Here is a 13,515-nt window from a genome sequence, read left to right as displayed (position 1 = left end):
AAGAGTGCGTTTAAGCAGGGGCTAAGCCTCCCTTTGGGGAGACGGAGCTCAGGACGTGTGTCCCCTGTCTCCTCTATTTGTTACAAGTAAATAAAACTACATAACGACAACCACATCTCGTTCTTGAATGGCACATGCCAAGCAGCGAACCTTTTGAAATCGGTGACAGAACAGCGCGTGCTAAGACCCAGTGGCATGAACTGAGACACGTGCTAAGGACAGCATCAGGTCCGGGTGGTGGCACTTTACTGGCGGCATCTCACCTGCACGGTAGTGCCGTAGGTCTGCCACTTCAGAGCAAACGGACAAGTGGAGACAGGCGTGTCTGCCTTGGTGAACGGGGGTCAGATGACCACACACCATAAAAGCCAAGGTCAGGATGCATTTTCAAAAGCAAAGAGGGAGAGTCGGAGGTGAAGGCGGACACCGGTCAAAACCACTTTCTGTTTACATACCCAGAGGATTATCCTCCCAGCAAAAACCCCTTCCTCTTATCCTAGAAACTTTCCCCGCTCCCTCCAAGTCCCACCATCTTAATAGTCAGAGACATCGGGTCACAGTTCGTCCGTATGATCGATCGATTTGGAGGACAAGCACCTGCTTCGAGCCAGACCAATCAGGCTTCAGGAACGTGACCAAGTCTCCTAAAACGCAACTGTCACGTGCGTTTTAGGAGAACGAGACGGTCCTTAATTCCTCTCAGCTTCTCAGACGATTACTCCAGCCCCTCATTTACTGAGGCCCAAACTAGGGGTGGGGCGCTGACCTGTGGGATAGGACCATACAGCAAGACCCCCAGGCCCACCACTGTCCCGCCTGCTTGAGCAAAAGGGAGAATCGTTTCTCAAAGCATAAGCCACTCCCTTGCCCTCTGCTCCCTATTCTTCCGCTAGCTTTTTTCATTATTTCAGACCCACGCCCACCCCACTTATTTTTGTCTGACATGATACAGTATCTTTCTTGTGAGAAATGGTGAAATGGACTATAATAAATACATTGCTTAAGCGAGGAAAGTTGACAGGAATATAAATATGGAGCATGATATATAAAGCCCCACACATCCCAATGGCCTCGTTTATTAAAATCTCGCCATGCTAGATTTACAAGGAGCACTCGCCTCTCTATGGGTTCTCATAAGATGCCTTTTATGCTACCGCTCACGTCTCAACCCTCTCCAATTTCGCTATGAGCTGACCTTTCTCTCTGCGAACCTCAAGGACCGGCTGGCTACCATCCACCAGGGACTCGGCCTTTAGGTGTGTTCGGGGTGGGGTCAGATTCGGATGAAAGTGGAGGTACGAAGCTCTGGTCAAGATCGAAGGGAAAGTTAAAATGGCATTATGCAGGGGATCTCGCTCTCCGGGCCATTCCCACGACTCGCCGCCTGTCTCATCAATTCTGAGCCAGATTCCCATTAAACGAAGTCCGTGTATCTAACTGACGTTTATGGAACACCCACTATGCTGTAACCACCGGCGAGACAGAAAAATAAACGGGCCACGGCTCTTGCCTTTCAAGTACTCGCAGCAGAAGGCGGGAAAGAAATGCACGCTCGTAGGGTTTCCACGCATTGTGATCAATGGGATAAGGAATCGGAGGGCAAATAAGTAACCTTAGCGGCTGACAGTCTACGGTGGGCCAGACTCTGGGCAGTCTTTACGCCGCTGTCCTGTATTTACGTAGGGATCTCGACCCCACAGTCACAGAAGATGAAGCTCACAGTAGGGAGGCGACTTGCCTGAAGCAAACAGTAAGGGAGCCGAATTTAAAGACTGCCCTTTATTCCCTGGTTCCTTCTGATCCTGGCCTTTCGGATGGGCTCCCGGTACGGGTCCAGCCCTGGGTGATTGTTAATGCACTTCGGGGTCCGCGTACCTGCTTCAACCTGCCGCTTCTTGCTGCCACCCTCCCCGCTCCCTAGAGGTAAGCTCGGGGGACGTATGCTGCACCGCCCTCGGCCCACGCTCATGGGGGTCCACAGATACTCCTTGCCTGCCACACGTTCTCTTTTCTTCCTGTAACGGGACCCTGGGACCCCCTTTGCCCCCTCCATCCACACGCTCGGATGAAGCTGACCTTGCTCCCACGGCTCAGACCCGGCACAGTCACGGTCACCGGTTCAGGAAACGGCGTGTGAGCCTGCCCAGCACCATCAGAATTCGGGGGCTTCTGCTGGAGTCCTTGAGAAGGAGGTGCTGTCTGTTGGCTGGGTTGCTAGGGAGATGGCGTATAAGCCTGAAGCCGTCCGAGGCCATTCTCTTTGGGGGAGAACTTGCTGCAGAATGAAGTCAACACAGACAAAGCGGAGCCAAGAGAAAGAGAGGATCGGTCCTTTACTTCCTTTCCGGTTCATTTTCAGCACTGGATACAGCCGAGCTTGAAACCTGCACTCATCCCAGACTACCAAAGAGACAGTAAATACTCTTTTTAGCTTAAGCCAACTTGAATTAGGTTTCTGTCAGTTCAGTCAAAAAGAGTCCTAACTAATACATCCACCAACCTTATCTCTAAACTCCTAGAGGCTGGAGCGGAGACTTGGATAAAACCCACCATGTCATCCAGCCCCTAAATTCTCCTCCAGCTAGCCAGCTTTCCATCCAGGAGGGGCAGCAAAGAAGTCAGCTGGTCTCAGACCCAGAATCCTCTCTGTCAATTCACTCCATCATCTTCCTCAGTGAAACTGGGAGGAAAATTTGAGAAATGTCTCTTTGTAGAAGACAACCTCACGACATGGGGTATTTTTGAAGCTGTTCTCCAGTCCGAGTTCTTAGGAGAAAGATGTGTGGTGGAAGGCTAGTATCTGGCCTTGAAAGATACAAAACTCCCTCTCGTTATAGTACCAAATTAAATATGAAATTATATACAAAGGATGATTTGAACCATGAGACGAGACATAGGGGGAAAAACTGATGGAACTTTAAAACGTCGTCTTAGCCACAAAAGAAAGAAGGAAAACTGAGATTTACCGCACGCCGCCATGTAAGTTCTATACTAAAATCCCATCCACATGGAAAACAACTCTGCATATCTTATAAGTAAACGCGCATTAGAGACATATATCAAGAACAATACAGTGGGCATCTGTGAGGGACCGGGGTAGGAATCAGGACTGAGGATGAATGGGGTGGGGATGATGCATAAAATGAGAGGGACAGACAAGGATGGAAGGAAGGACTAGAAGGAAACACCCCAAAATATTCCCAGTAGTTGTACTGAAATCCAGGAGCATCCGCTTATCAGGAAGAGACACTCACTCAAGGAAGCTTAAATTCGAGGGTTGACTTTACGGACAAGGTTAGACAGGCCAGGCTGGCCTCGGAGGGCTGTGATCTTCGGTTCTCTCTCACCTCGCTCTTTACCGGGACCTCGTCCTCTCCCAAACCGACCTCCCCTCCTACCCTCCCGCGTCCTTCCCCCGCACCAGCTCCTTGCTCACCCATCGCCTCCCACAGCATCCACCATGGAGGCGCCAATGGATGCCTCCCAGAGGCAGCACCGGGCCCCCTCGCAACGGTTCTGCGCGCCTCTGCGGCTCAGCAACCCTCCCTTCCCCCAGCCCACAGGCTCTGGGACTCCCCCCTGCCTTTGGGGGAGACAGACGGAACTGGCTGTTTCCCCCTGGTTTAGACGGCACCGGCGATCGTGGAAGGGAACGGATGGATTAGGGAGAATGAAAACGGGACCGGCGGCTCAGAGGAGAGCGGGAAGATGAGGTAGGTGGTGTACCTTTCACAGACGGTCCCCCAGAGCTGGGGTTATGGGTGATTAGAATTGCTTGCACGATCCAATTTTCTAAAAACGGTGAGCTGGGGAGAGAACGATGCGTGATTAGCTCTGGAGTCAGACAGAACTGGGTTCAAGTTCTTGCTCTTCCACGTCTAGCTGCGGGACTCGGACTAGCGCCTTCCCCTCTCGGAACCTCCTTCTCCTCTGAGACGGGGCGTCGACCTTCTCATACACTCCCATGAGCATTAAGTGAGATAAAATAAGTAAAACCGGTGTCTCGTTTATAGCAACCACTCGGGAAATGCTATGATACATTATTATTAATATACCTAACTTTTATCATTAAAAAGTCTTCAACCAACCAACAAAAAAAGCCTCATAGACACGTCAGTTATCACCCCTGAGCTCCTTTTCCTACCCTATTCCTTCTTGGGATACAGAATTTATCTATGCTGGAAATGGCTGTTGAAAATTACCACCATGCATCAATTTGCCCCTCCCCGCCCCACACACATACACATAGTCAATAAACTAAGAGAGCTCCCTCTTCCTGGCAGCCCTCATCTACTCACTCTAATTGATCATCACCAGGCCTGCTCAGAGCGGCCGGGGCGCATGTGTTAATCGACTGCACACCCACTTAATGAGGAACTCTCCAGCTCCCTGAGCATGGGCAGACACCGCCTGCCCCGCCTGCGCCCGCAGTGCATTCTGGGAGCCTTCAGGGGCGAGCAGGTCAGCAAGTGGTGCATCTGATCGATTCATTAGGAGCATGGTGAGAGGTCTGACTCCAAGCCCAGCTAATTGCATAATTAAATCTCCACCCATAGTCCGTCCCAACCTCGAATCCCAAGCTGTCCCCGGCCTGCCATCCCTGTGTGTTGGGGGGCGGGGGAGATATGGGGGAGGTCTGTCCACAGCAGAGACAGCCCCTCTCCTTCTTCCTGGCCCTCATTTCTGAGACCAAAAATGTGCCTTGAGAACCCCTGGGAACGGAAGTGGACTGACCTCCTCAAAAGCCTGTGTGAGGATTAAGGGGGATCATAGTGAGGTGAAGCTTAGCAGGACGAAACACATCAAGATGCGCTCCACAAGCAAAGCCTGCGGATCTGTTCTGCCAGACCGGGTTGGTCCTCTGTGTCCTATCCATATCTGTTCCCTTCTTCCGAAGTCACCATACGGCTCTGTTTTTGTTCATGTGCAACCAGAATAATTTGTCTTTCCTAGGCTACCTTGAGTGGTCCCGTGACATAACTCTGTTCAGTGAGACGTCAGCAGTAGACCTCACAAAAGGTGACCCTGCATAAATAAATAAGGGGGGGTGTGCCTCTGGCCCTTCGCCTTGCTGTCTTGAAGAGAGGCGATGCCTGGAGGCGCAGCAACCATTTTGCAACCATGAAGCCGACCTCTAAAGATGACCGAGCTGGGCATGGAAAGAGTTTGGATCCCTAACCGGCACTGTGAACAGCCTCTCTGGACTTGGTGCTCTGTGAGAAAATAAAGCCCTCCGGGTGAAACCACGGTGGGCAGCTGTTATCCGCATTTGGACACATCCTAGTTGATACAGACGCTGACCGCAGCCTGACACACGGATGAATCTGTGTGTAACAGTAATAGTAGCAATGATAACAACAAAATATAAAAACCGTATGCTACAGTACAGGATTGTTGGGAGGACAGGGTGAGGTTAAGTAGTTAAAACTCTCGGTACAGCGAAAGGCACGTGGCAAATGTTCATGAATCTTGGCTTTTATTGGAAGTTGAGGCTGAGAGCGTTTATGAGACTTGTCAAGAAGTCTCCGATAAGACTGACCGAGAAGCTGGAGGAGAAATCAACACCAAGATTTGGGAACCACAAAAGAAGTGCGAACACCAGCCCCGGACTCTGGCACCCTGCCCGTTAGCGAAGATCCTGGATTTGTCTTACAAGCTGTGTGACTTCAGGCAAATGGCTTCATCTCTTGGAACTTCCGGTTTCCTTCTTGTGCAAAACACGGGTAATCGTAAGGATTCAATGAGACGTGCCCATTGTGAGGGTTTCATACCTGTGGCTAGCACTTGTGGTCGATCCCACTTGGAGATGGGCAGGAATCTTAAAGGCGAGACTCTCACAGGCCCCGAGACAGGATGTGAGACAATCTTTCAGCAAAGGTGCTTTCCAGCAGGTACCATGAAAAGCGAGAGGAGGCACTCAGCATATTCCTCGCTTTGATAAAAACCTCTCCGAGAGGCAGTAAATCACCGAATCCTCGGTTCCACTAAATCAAACATACGGCAGATTCCACTGGCGTTTAATACCGATACGACAGCCCCCGGGAATAACAAGTGAAAGCAATTAACTTTAATGGGTTCCAACGCACCCGATCTGCTTGATTGCCGTGTGTACACCTGACGATCTTCCTTTCTTTGTTGTTGTTGTTTGCACGTGGTATCAATAAAGCCTATTCGTAACGTTTTTAAAAGGCTCTCATTTTTAAGACGCGTTCGGGAAAGTTGCATCTGCACCACCTCGCTGCAGGGCTCACTCGAAACCCTGAGCAGAAAGAAAGTCGCGGGGCTCGTCGGGATGGCGAAGGAGGGCTCAGGTCTCTAAACGGAGGGACAACCCCAGCCTTCTCAGCGGCAGAGGACGGAAAGGAGGAGGCCCAGGCCTGTGGGCTCTCCCCATCCTGTCCTCACCAGGGTGCGGGACAAACAGCTGGGGTGGAGGCACGACGCCGACCCCGGGGGAGGAGACGGTGAGACTCAGGCACAGTCTGCTCTGCCCGCCTGGAGGGGACACCCCTGTGGTAGACGGAGTCCGTGGCCTCGATGTTAGGACACCTCCTTGGATTGTGTTCTTTCCCATGGGACTGGCACTCCCTTCCACTATGAGGACCAAATATATTTCCCTACCCCTTGACTTTGAGTCCAAACATGTGACTTGCTGTGGCTAACAGAATGGGGTGAAGGTGACCGGGAACGAGCTACGCGCTTACGGCTTGGGAGACCTTGAAAGTTTCCAGTTATCATGTGACCGGGCCTGGGCTAGCCTGCTGGTCCCAGGTGGAGAAGTCGTGACACACAGAGCAGAGCAGCTGAGTCGAGCCCAGCCGAGCTCAGCCGGACCCCAGTCTGAGAGCTAAATACATGTCTACTGTCCACTTATTCATTAAATGCCACTCGGAGGTTGGTTTTTAAAAATGTAGCACAAGGTCTTTGGTGTCACAATGAAAACCTTGGAATACTTTGAGAATTTGGTGACGATATGCAATTTTCTGGGAAGTTTCCCAGCTTTGAAACGTCCAATCAGCCATGGTGGGAGTATTTATACCTTATAAATCAGTAAACGCTACACACTAGGGCTCGTGCGCTTCGCAGGGAGCTGGCTTACCGGCCAGCATACCAGCGCCTCCCACGGTCAGCGGTGACATCTTACCGTTCGGATAGCAGCAGTGTCCCGTGAAGGAGCCCGTCTTCCTCCACTGTCCTGCACAGGGGGTGGCCTGGAGCTGCCAAGCAGACGTCAAGGTCAAGGATCTGTGTTCGAGCTGCAGCTCTGCTACTTAGCCGTGGTGCGATCCTGGCGCCTATTGAGGTCCTCACACTGCCGAAGCCTCGCTCTCCACTCCTATAAAATGGAAATCATAAAATAGTATCTAACTCGTAGGGATCTTAGTCGGAGTCCAGGAAATAAAAGGGGCGAAGCACACGGCACTGAGGTGTCGGGGACACCTCCTCAGCACACGATGAGTGACAGCTGTCATTTCTCGATTCCTGTTCACGACATCTTCGCCTGAGTTACTTGCAGCCGCCTCCAATCAACCTCCCTCTCACCTCCCTCTTGCTGGTCTTGCCCCCTTTCACTGCATCCTCCCCACAGCAGAGAAAACCTGCGAAAACACAGACATGACTGTATCGCTCCCTTGCTCGAAACCCTCCAGGCGCTCCCCTTTACCTCAAGAGACGGTCCCACAAATGGGAAACTCGGAGAGGTTAAGAAGTTTGCCCAAGGTCAAGTAGTAAGTAACACAGGGTGGGAATCCCACCTTCCATCTCTACATTCTGCCTTCTAAACCGCTATGCTACCCCGAGGATGAAAACGGGCCGCATAGACGAGCAGATGCAGTCACGAAAGGACAGAAAGATGGAAGGAGGGTTGGAAATCCAGAAAGGATGGCAGACTCTGGAATGAGAGGATGGATGGATGGATGGATGGATGGATGGATGGATGGATGGATGGATGGATGGATGGGTGGATGGATGGATCGATCGATGGGTGGATGGATCGATGCGTGGAAGGGTAGAAGGATGGAAAGATAGAAGGATGGATGGGTGGATGGATGGATGGGTGGATGGAGCAATGCGTGGAAGGGTAGGAGGATGGAAAGATAGACGGATGAAGGGACTGCAGGATGGAAAGATGTAGGGCTTCTCCTAAGTTGCATCTCTCCTTCTCTCTGGCCCAGCCTTTCCTCTCAAGGGCTCCTCCCACATGCCGAGAATGCAGCTCGTCCCGTGGACTCCTCCCTTTCCTGGCCCTGGTTCCCCTTCGCCCTTGCCATCCCCAGTACAATTCGCCTCTAAGCGACTCTCCCTTGGTGATCAGCTTCCAGCGAACTGACCTCTTCTGTCTTCTTTCAGAATCTCAGGTGTTCCCATTTCCAGGGACCAAATTGGTATCTTAATAGCTAATGTACACTAGGCACTTATTGCATGCTAGTTATACAACCATCTCCCTTAACGTTCACGATACCCTTATACAGTAGGTATCGTTATTTTCTCCATCCCGAAGACGAAGAAAGAGTCCCAGAGAGCTTAAGTAATTTGCCCATAGTTACACAACTACAAAGTGGTGGTGGATCCAGGGTTAGGCAACCAGACTCCAGCGTCCACACTCATAAGGACGGCATTGTGCTGCTGTGTCTCCTTAGCTGCCTCCGCTGTTAGCTCCATTCTCCGTATTTGGGTAGACAGGCTGCTATCAGTCCATGAGGGCTAGAGTCACCATGTCTCTTCCGACCTCAACTAAGGTATTTCTCATACACCTGCCAATTTATACTGAGCCGCAGTCACGAATAGCTATGGAGTATGGGTTACAGAATACATCACTATTACCAAACTGGAGTGATATGGGCCAAAGAAGATGCTTTCTACATGGGATTAAAAAGTCTGACATCCTCCCTGAGAAGAACACTCCTACACAGGGCATGGCCTCGTTGGGTCAAAAGACCCATGGTGGTTTCAGAATCTAGCAAACCTGGATTCTAGCCTCAGCTATGCCATTCATTTAAGCCGTGTGACCTTGGGCAAATGACTTAACATCTCTCAGACTCAGTTTTCTTATCCGCAAAATGGGAAGAATCATTGTGGCAGCTAGCATGAACAGCTGTGAGAAATGAGGTGAGGTGTCCCAAGGGCTTGGCACAATCAGAAATACACGGATGATAGTTATCGTGGTGGCTGTTATATCTTGACTGCAACAGGTCCTCTCCGGGCAGATAAATAAGCTGCCTGGAAATTTTCTAAACTGTGCTAGACCATAGAATAATCGCCTTCTACTATTAAGGCACATGATATAGCATAAGCTCCATCTGGGGAGAAAGGCTACATTTCAACGTGTCTGTGAAAAAAATCGACTTTGACCAAAGGTCCAAGACCCTTCACCTCCCTGCTCCTTTCTCCCTCCCCACAGGCCCCTGACTCCTGCCACGGCATCAGTTGGGTGAGCTCCACCTCTGGGTTGATTATCTTTCCCTTAACTGTCAGGCTTCAATGGAATTTAATTTCATTGAGAGGAAGTGGTTTGGAAATCAAGGTCATTTCATTTCTGAAAGGCAACTGAAGGACTGCCTTGCTCAAATGATCTCTTTGCCATTTATTCCCCTTAAAATGAAAAGTACAGTGGTTCATACGATGGCTTCAAGGTCATGTTAGATCACCTTTCCAAATAAGAGAAGAATTCTTTCTATGGGATTTTAATGAGGCCGAGTACAACTAATTCCTCCTTCGGTACTTATCACATCTTCTTTCCTTTCTGTAATCAATGCCAGTGTAACGCTCCTCACACACACAAACGGAGCTGAAGAAAGTCGCGCGATTACCCTTGATTTTTCCTTCATGAAAGGAAGGTGGGGGTTATCACTGCATTCAGCCTGCATAAGTCTGAGGGCTCTAGCTCTACATGCATGTCAGGAATCAGCATGACACACAGGTCTCCCCTTCGCCTGATCCACGGAAAATAATTAGACATCGAGAATATCAAGTCATGTGCATGTTGTCAGTCAATAACCATGTATTGAGCGCCACGAAGGGCTCAGTAGGGTGTTAGGTGCATGAGAGTGGGGGTTGCAAAGGAGACTGGGAGCTTATTTAGTTTTGGTGAGACAGACAATTAGCAGGTAAACAGCCTGGTCCCAGAACAGCAAAGTCATGTGTGTGGTGGTGGTGAAGGGGTTGGGGGGAGGCTAGGAGAATGTTCCAGAGGAGGTGAGGCTTGAGTTGACCTTGGAAGCACAAGCAGGATTCAGATCATTCACATCTCAATATTTCCTGAGTGCCCAACGTAGCTGGGCATTGTACAAGTGCTTCACGTGCGAGACTTGGTTATTCCTCACTTCGGCACTGAGGGGCAGGTGCTATCTTTACACCCACTTTGCAGATAAGGAAATTAAGGCTCAGAGACATTGAACCAGCTGCTCAAGGACACAGAACCGTGATAGAGCTGAGATTCAAACTCAAGACCCTAAGACAAAAAAGGGAGAGAAGAATGGAACCCATTGAGGAGGGAGAGGCCATACAGGTCGGACAGGGAAGAAACTGGACCAAACCTTCATTAAGTGGCCACAAGCCAAGCTCTGTGGTAAGTGTATCTCCTCGGATACTTTTTATTTTCATCATAGTCCTTGTCTATCTGCTATTGTCTTACTTGGGTTGTTTATGCATTTTGTCAGTCTATTCCTCCCTCAGCACCCAGTTCCCTGACTGGCACGGAGTAGGCGATCAACAGGTGTATATGGTACGGCAGACTGAATCTCGTCTCCCAAGACCCGAGGCGAGGAGGGTGCTGCATTGTGAACCGCGACGAGGCGCGCGGTCCATGCCTGCCTGGTGCCCCGGTGTCAGCACCTTGGACAGCGCCCGACACGTCAGTTTAGGAGAGAGCAGATCCAAGTTCAGCTAAATTATTAGTCCCTCTCGCTGATGGACAGAGCCACTTTGCTAGATACCGAGCCAGAGGAAACTCACTGCCCTGAATCCATTCTCAAAAAGCCATAAATGCCTGGCTGGACCACATCCCCGGGACTCTCCTCCGCGCATGTCCACCTCCTGCGTGATCCTAAACGGGAAGCGCCCTCTGAACGCTGAGATCTCACCCCCCGACCTCTGTTCATTACTTTGTGCTTTCCTAAGGAGTGTTTATTCACGCAGTTTCTGTTTGGGTAATTGTTGAAATGATGTCTAATTATGCGACGATGGTAAATAACAATAATCACCTTACCTGCGACATGTTCTGTATTTGTTATGGGCGAGGATTTTATGCAACTCACTAAGAAACGTTTTCAGGTAAGAATGCTGATTTAAGGAGGAAGGGAGGGTGCTTTTTCGAACATTTGGTTAACAACACTATCTCTATCCAACTGCTATTCGGGAAAGGCCCCATATTTTTTTCTATCCATCCCTGGGGCTGTAGTCTTTGGATAGCTTTCCCAAGGCAACTATTAACAGCGACTCTTAATTCAGCACTTACAATGTGCCAGATTCTCTTTAAATCCGAATTAAAATTCAATGCAAACTTGACTTAAGAGACCAAAAGGTATCATAAATGACTAAGCAGGCTGGGTTGGGGACATAACAGGAGTGATGGTGTCTGAGGTGAACTGTAACATCTCTCTTAGATGTGTGCCTCATCTAAGAGAGACAGCTGCCACTCAGCTACAGCCGACTACTGCCATTTGGAAACGGTGTGGAAACGGTGCTGACAATTCTTCTGACTTTTCAAGAGAAGCCAGAAATATGGATTTCCATGTGAAATTCCCAACAATCTGTGTGCTGCCCATTTACAACCTCTCAATCGCAGGCATCCACCATCGGAAGCCTCTGGGAAAGGCTGATCTCTGAGCAGGAGCCCTGTCGACTCTGTTGATTGTGGCATGGGGGAAGGGGAGGAAGAATTGCATCGAGCCAACGTGTAAGAGCCCGTTTCTCACGGAGGCAATTTCAGAGGACAAAGAAATATCATCAGAAGCCTTGGTAAAGAAGAGAGGCCGGTGAAGGAGATTGATATCATTACTGGCAGGAGATAAGGAGATAAACAGACCAACCAGAATCATGAAGAAAACTGTCCTCCCCCATGGTCCCCAGGTTGGAGGGAAGGGAATGCCACGTATCCCCAGGGGCTGCCAAAGTCTGGGCCCCCAGGATCATCAAGGACAGAAAGACGCTGATCCTGGCTTTTATGTCCCTGGAGGAAGAGGCCTCATGCTCTTCCTAGCTCAGTTTAAATGTCATACCTCAAGGAATTCTTATGGTCGAGTTACAGCCTCTCGACAGTGCCTCCCCATAACTCCTAGACTTCCCCTCGGTAACATTCATTAGGCACGTGATTATCTGTTTATGTCAGATCCATCTCCCTCATGAATAGAACAGAGATATTATCCATCTTGTTTTACCACTACATCCCAAGCCTCACAGTGCTTGAAACGTAGTAGGAACTCGATAGACAATGACTTATAAATGAACCAGTGAGTGAATAGACATTGGACCTTAGGCACAGGTCACCTGGTTGTACGGCGCCTCACCTGGGAATCAGGGACAAGAACAGCACCTCTTAGAATTGCTGTCTTCTCTGTGCTAGAATCTACAGAAAATTTGTACACCGTGTGTTTCATCTGCTCTCCACAACAGGCATGTGAGGTTGGCAGCATTTTTATCCCAACTTTGCACTGAGGAAACCCAGGCTTGACACATTTAAATGACTTGCCACGTCACCTTGCTAGGAAGTAAAGCAATGCAGAGTCCAACCCAATTCTGTATGAGTCTTTATCACCCTTCCTACAGGAATCTGGAGGGTGAGAGAGCCATTTTGTCAAACCGATGGGAAGCAGAGCAAGAGCCATAAAGGCCTTTATTCTGGGTCTTGAAGGGTGAACGAGGAATGGCAAGGCAGAGGGAGCAGACAAAGTATTTGAGGTGGAAGGAATGACTCAGGCAGAAGCATAGAAATACAAGGTTCATTCAAGAAACGGTGAGTGGATCATGTTCGATAAAGGGCAGTCCTGAGTAAGGCTGAAACTATGTGATGCCAACTTGAAATTCACTCATCCTCTCAGTAATTATTTTTTGAGCGCCTACCATGCATGAGGCTCTGTGCCAGGAGATACGGAGAAGGAGCCAAGCACCTTGGCTTCCTGGCCCCATGAAGCTGACAATCTAGCACCCCGATACACTGACTCCATGTCATTGTGGCGAAGATAAATGAAGAAATTACTCTGCAAAGTTAAACCGTGCTATTTAAATTTTTCCTCTGTTCTATGCCAGTTAAAGGCTTCATGGAGATTAAGCAAAAACTCCAATTCAAGCTGGCTTTCATGGAAAGAGAATTCATTGACTCAAGTAAGAGAAAAATCAAGAGTAATCTGGCCCTGCTGATTTGTGGAGCTTCACTAAGTGGGCAGGACAGAGTTTACCGCGACTCTGCTCAGCTTTCGTGTATGTGGGGGCTTCATTCTCAGGCAGCCTAGCCACTCTCAACAGCTCCGGACCTCACACCTTCTCAGCTTCAGATCCCACTGAGATGACTACTCTTTC

At 49.7% G+C, this 13,515-nt stretch overlaps 1 long non-coding RNA gene across 2 annotated transcripts in view; it reads right to left on the bottom strand.

Moving 5' to 3' along the window:
- Positions 1-3,638: 3,638 nt before the first annotated feature.
- The window catches only part of LOC112479129, a 234,279-nt gene continuing 224,402 nt past the window's right edge, over positions 3,639-13,515 (bottom strand). Inside the window, exons 4-5 of one of the 2 annotated variants that reach the window (XR_003046059.1) lie at positions 7,145-7,336; positions 3,639-3,806 (exon numbers count right to left, since the gene is read on the bottom strand). This is a non-coding gene — a long non-coding RNA (uncharacterized LOC112479129). Of the gene's footprint in view, positions 3,807-5,985; positions 6,260-7,144; positions 7,337-13,515 lie in introns of those variants that run through there. The other variant, XR_003046060.1, reaches the window with a different exon arrangement.

This window comes from Pteropus alecto, unplaced genomic scaffold, assembly GCF_000325575.1.
Source record: "Pteropus alecto unplaced genomic scaffold, ASM32557v1 scaffold34, whole genome shotgun sequence".
Classification (NCBI taxonomy): domain Eukaryota; kingdom Metazoa; phylum Chordata; class Mammalia; order Chiroptera; family Pteropodidae; genus Pteropus; species Pteropus alecto.
This window is presented reverse-complemented; position numbering and strand designations above follow the sequence as displayed.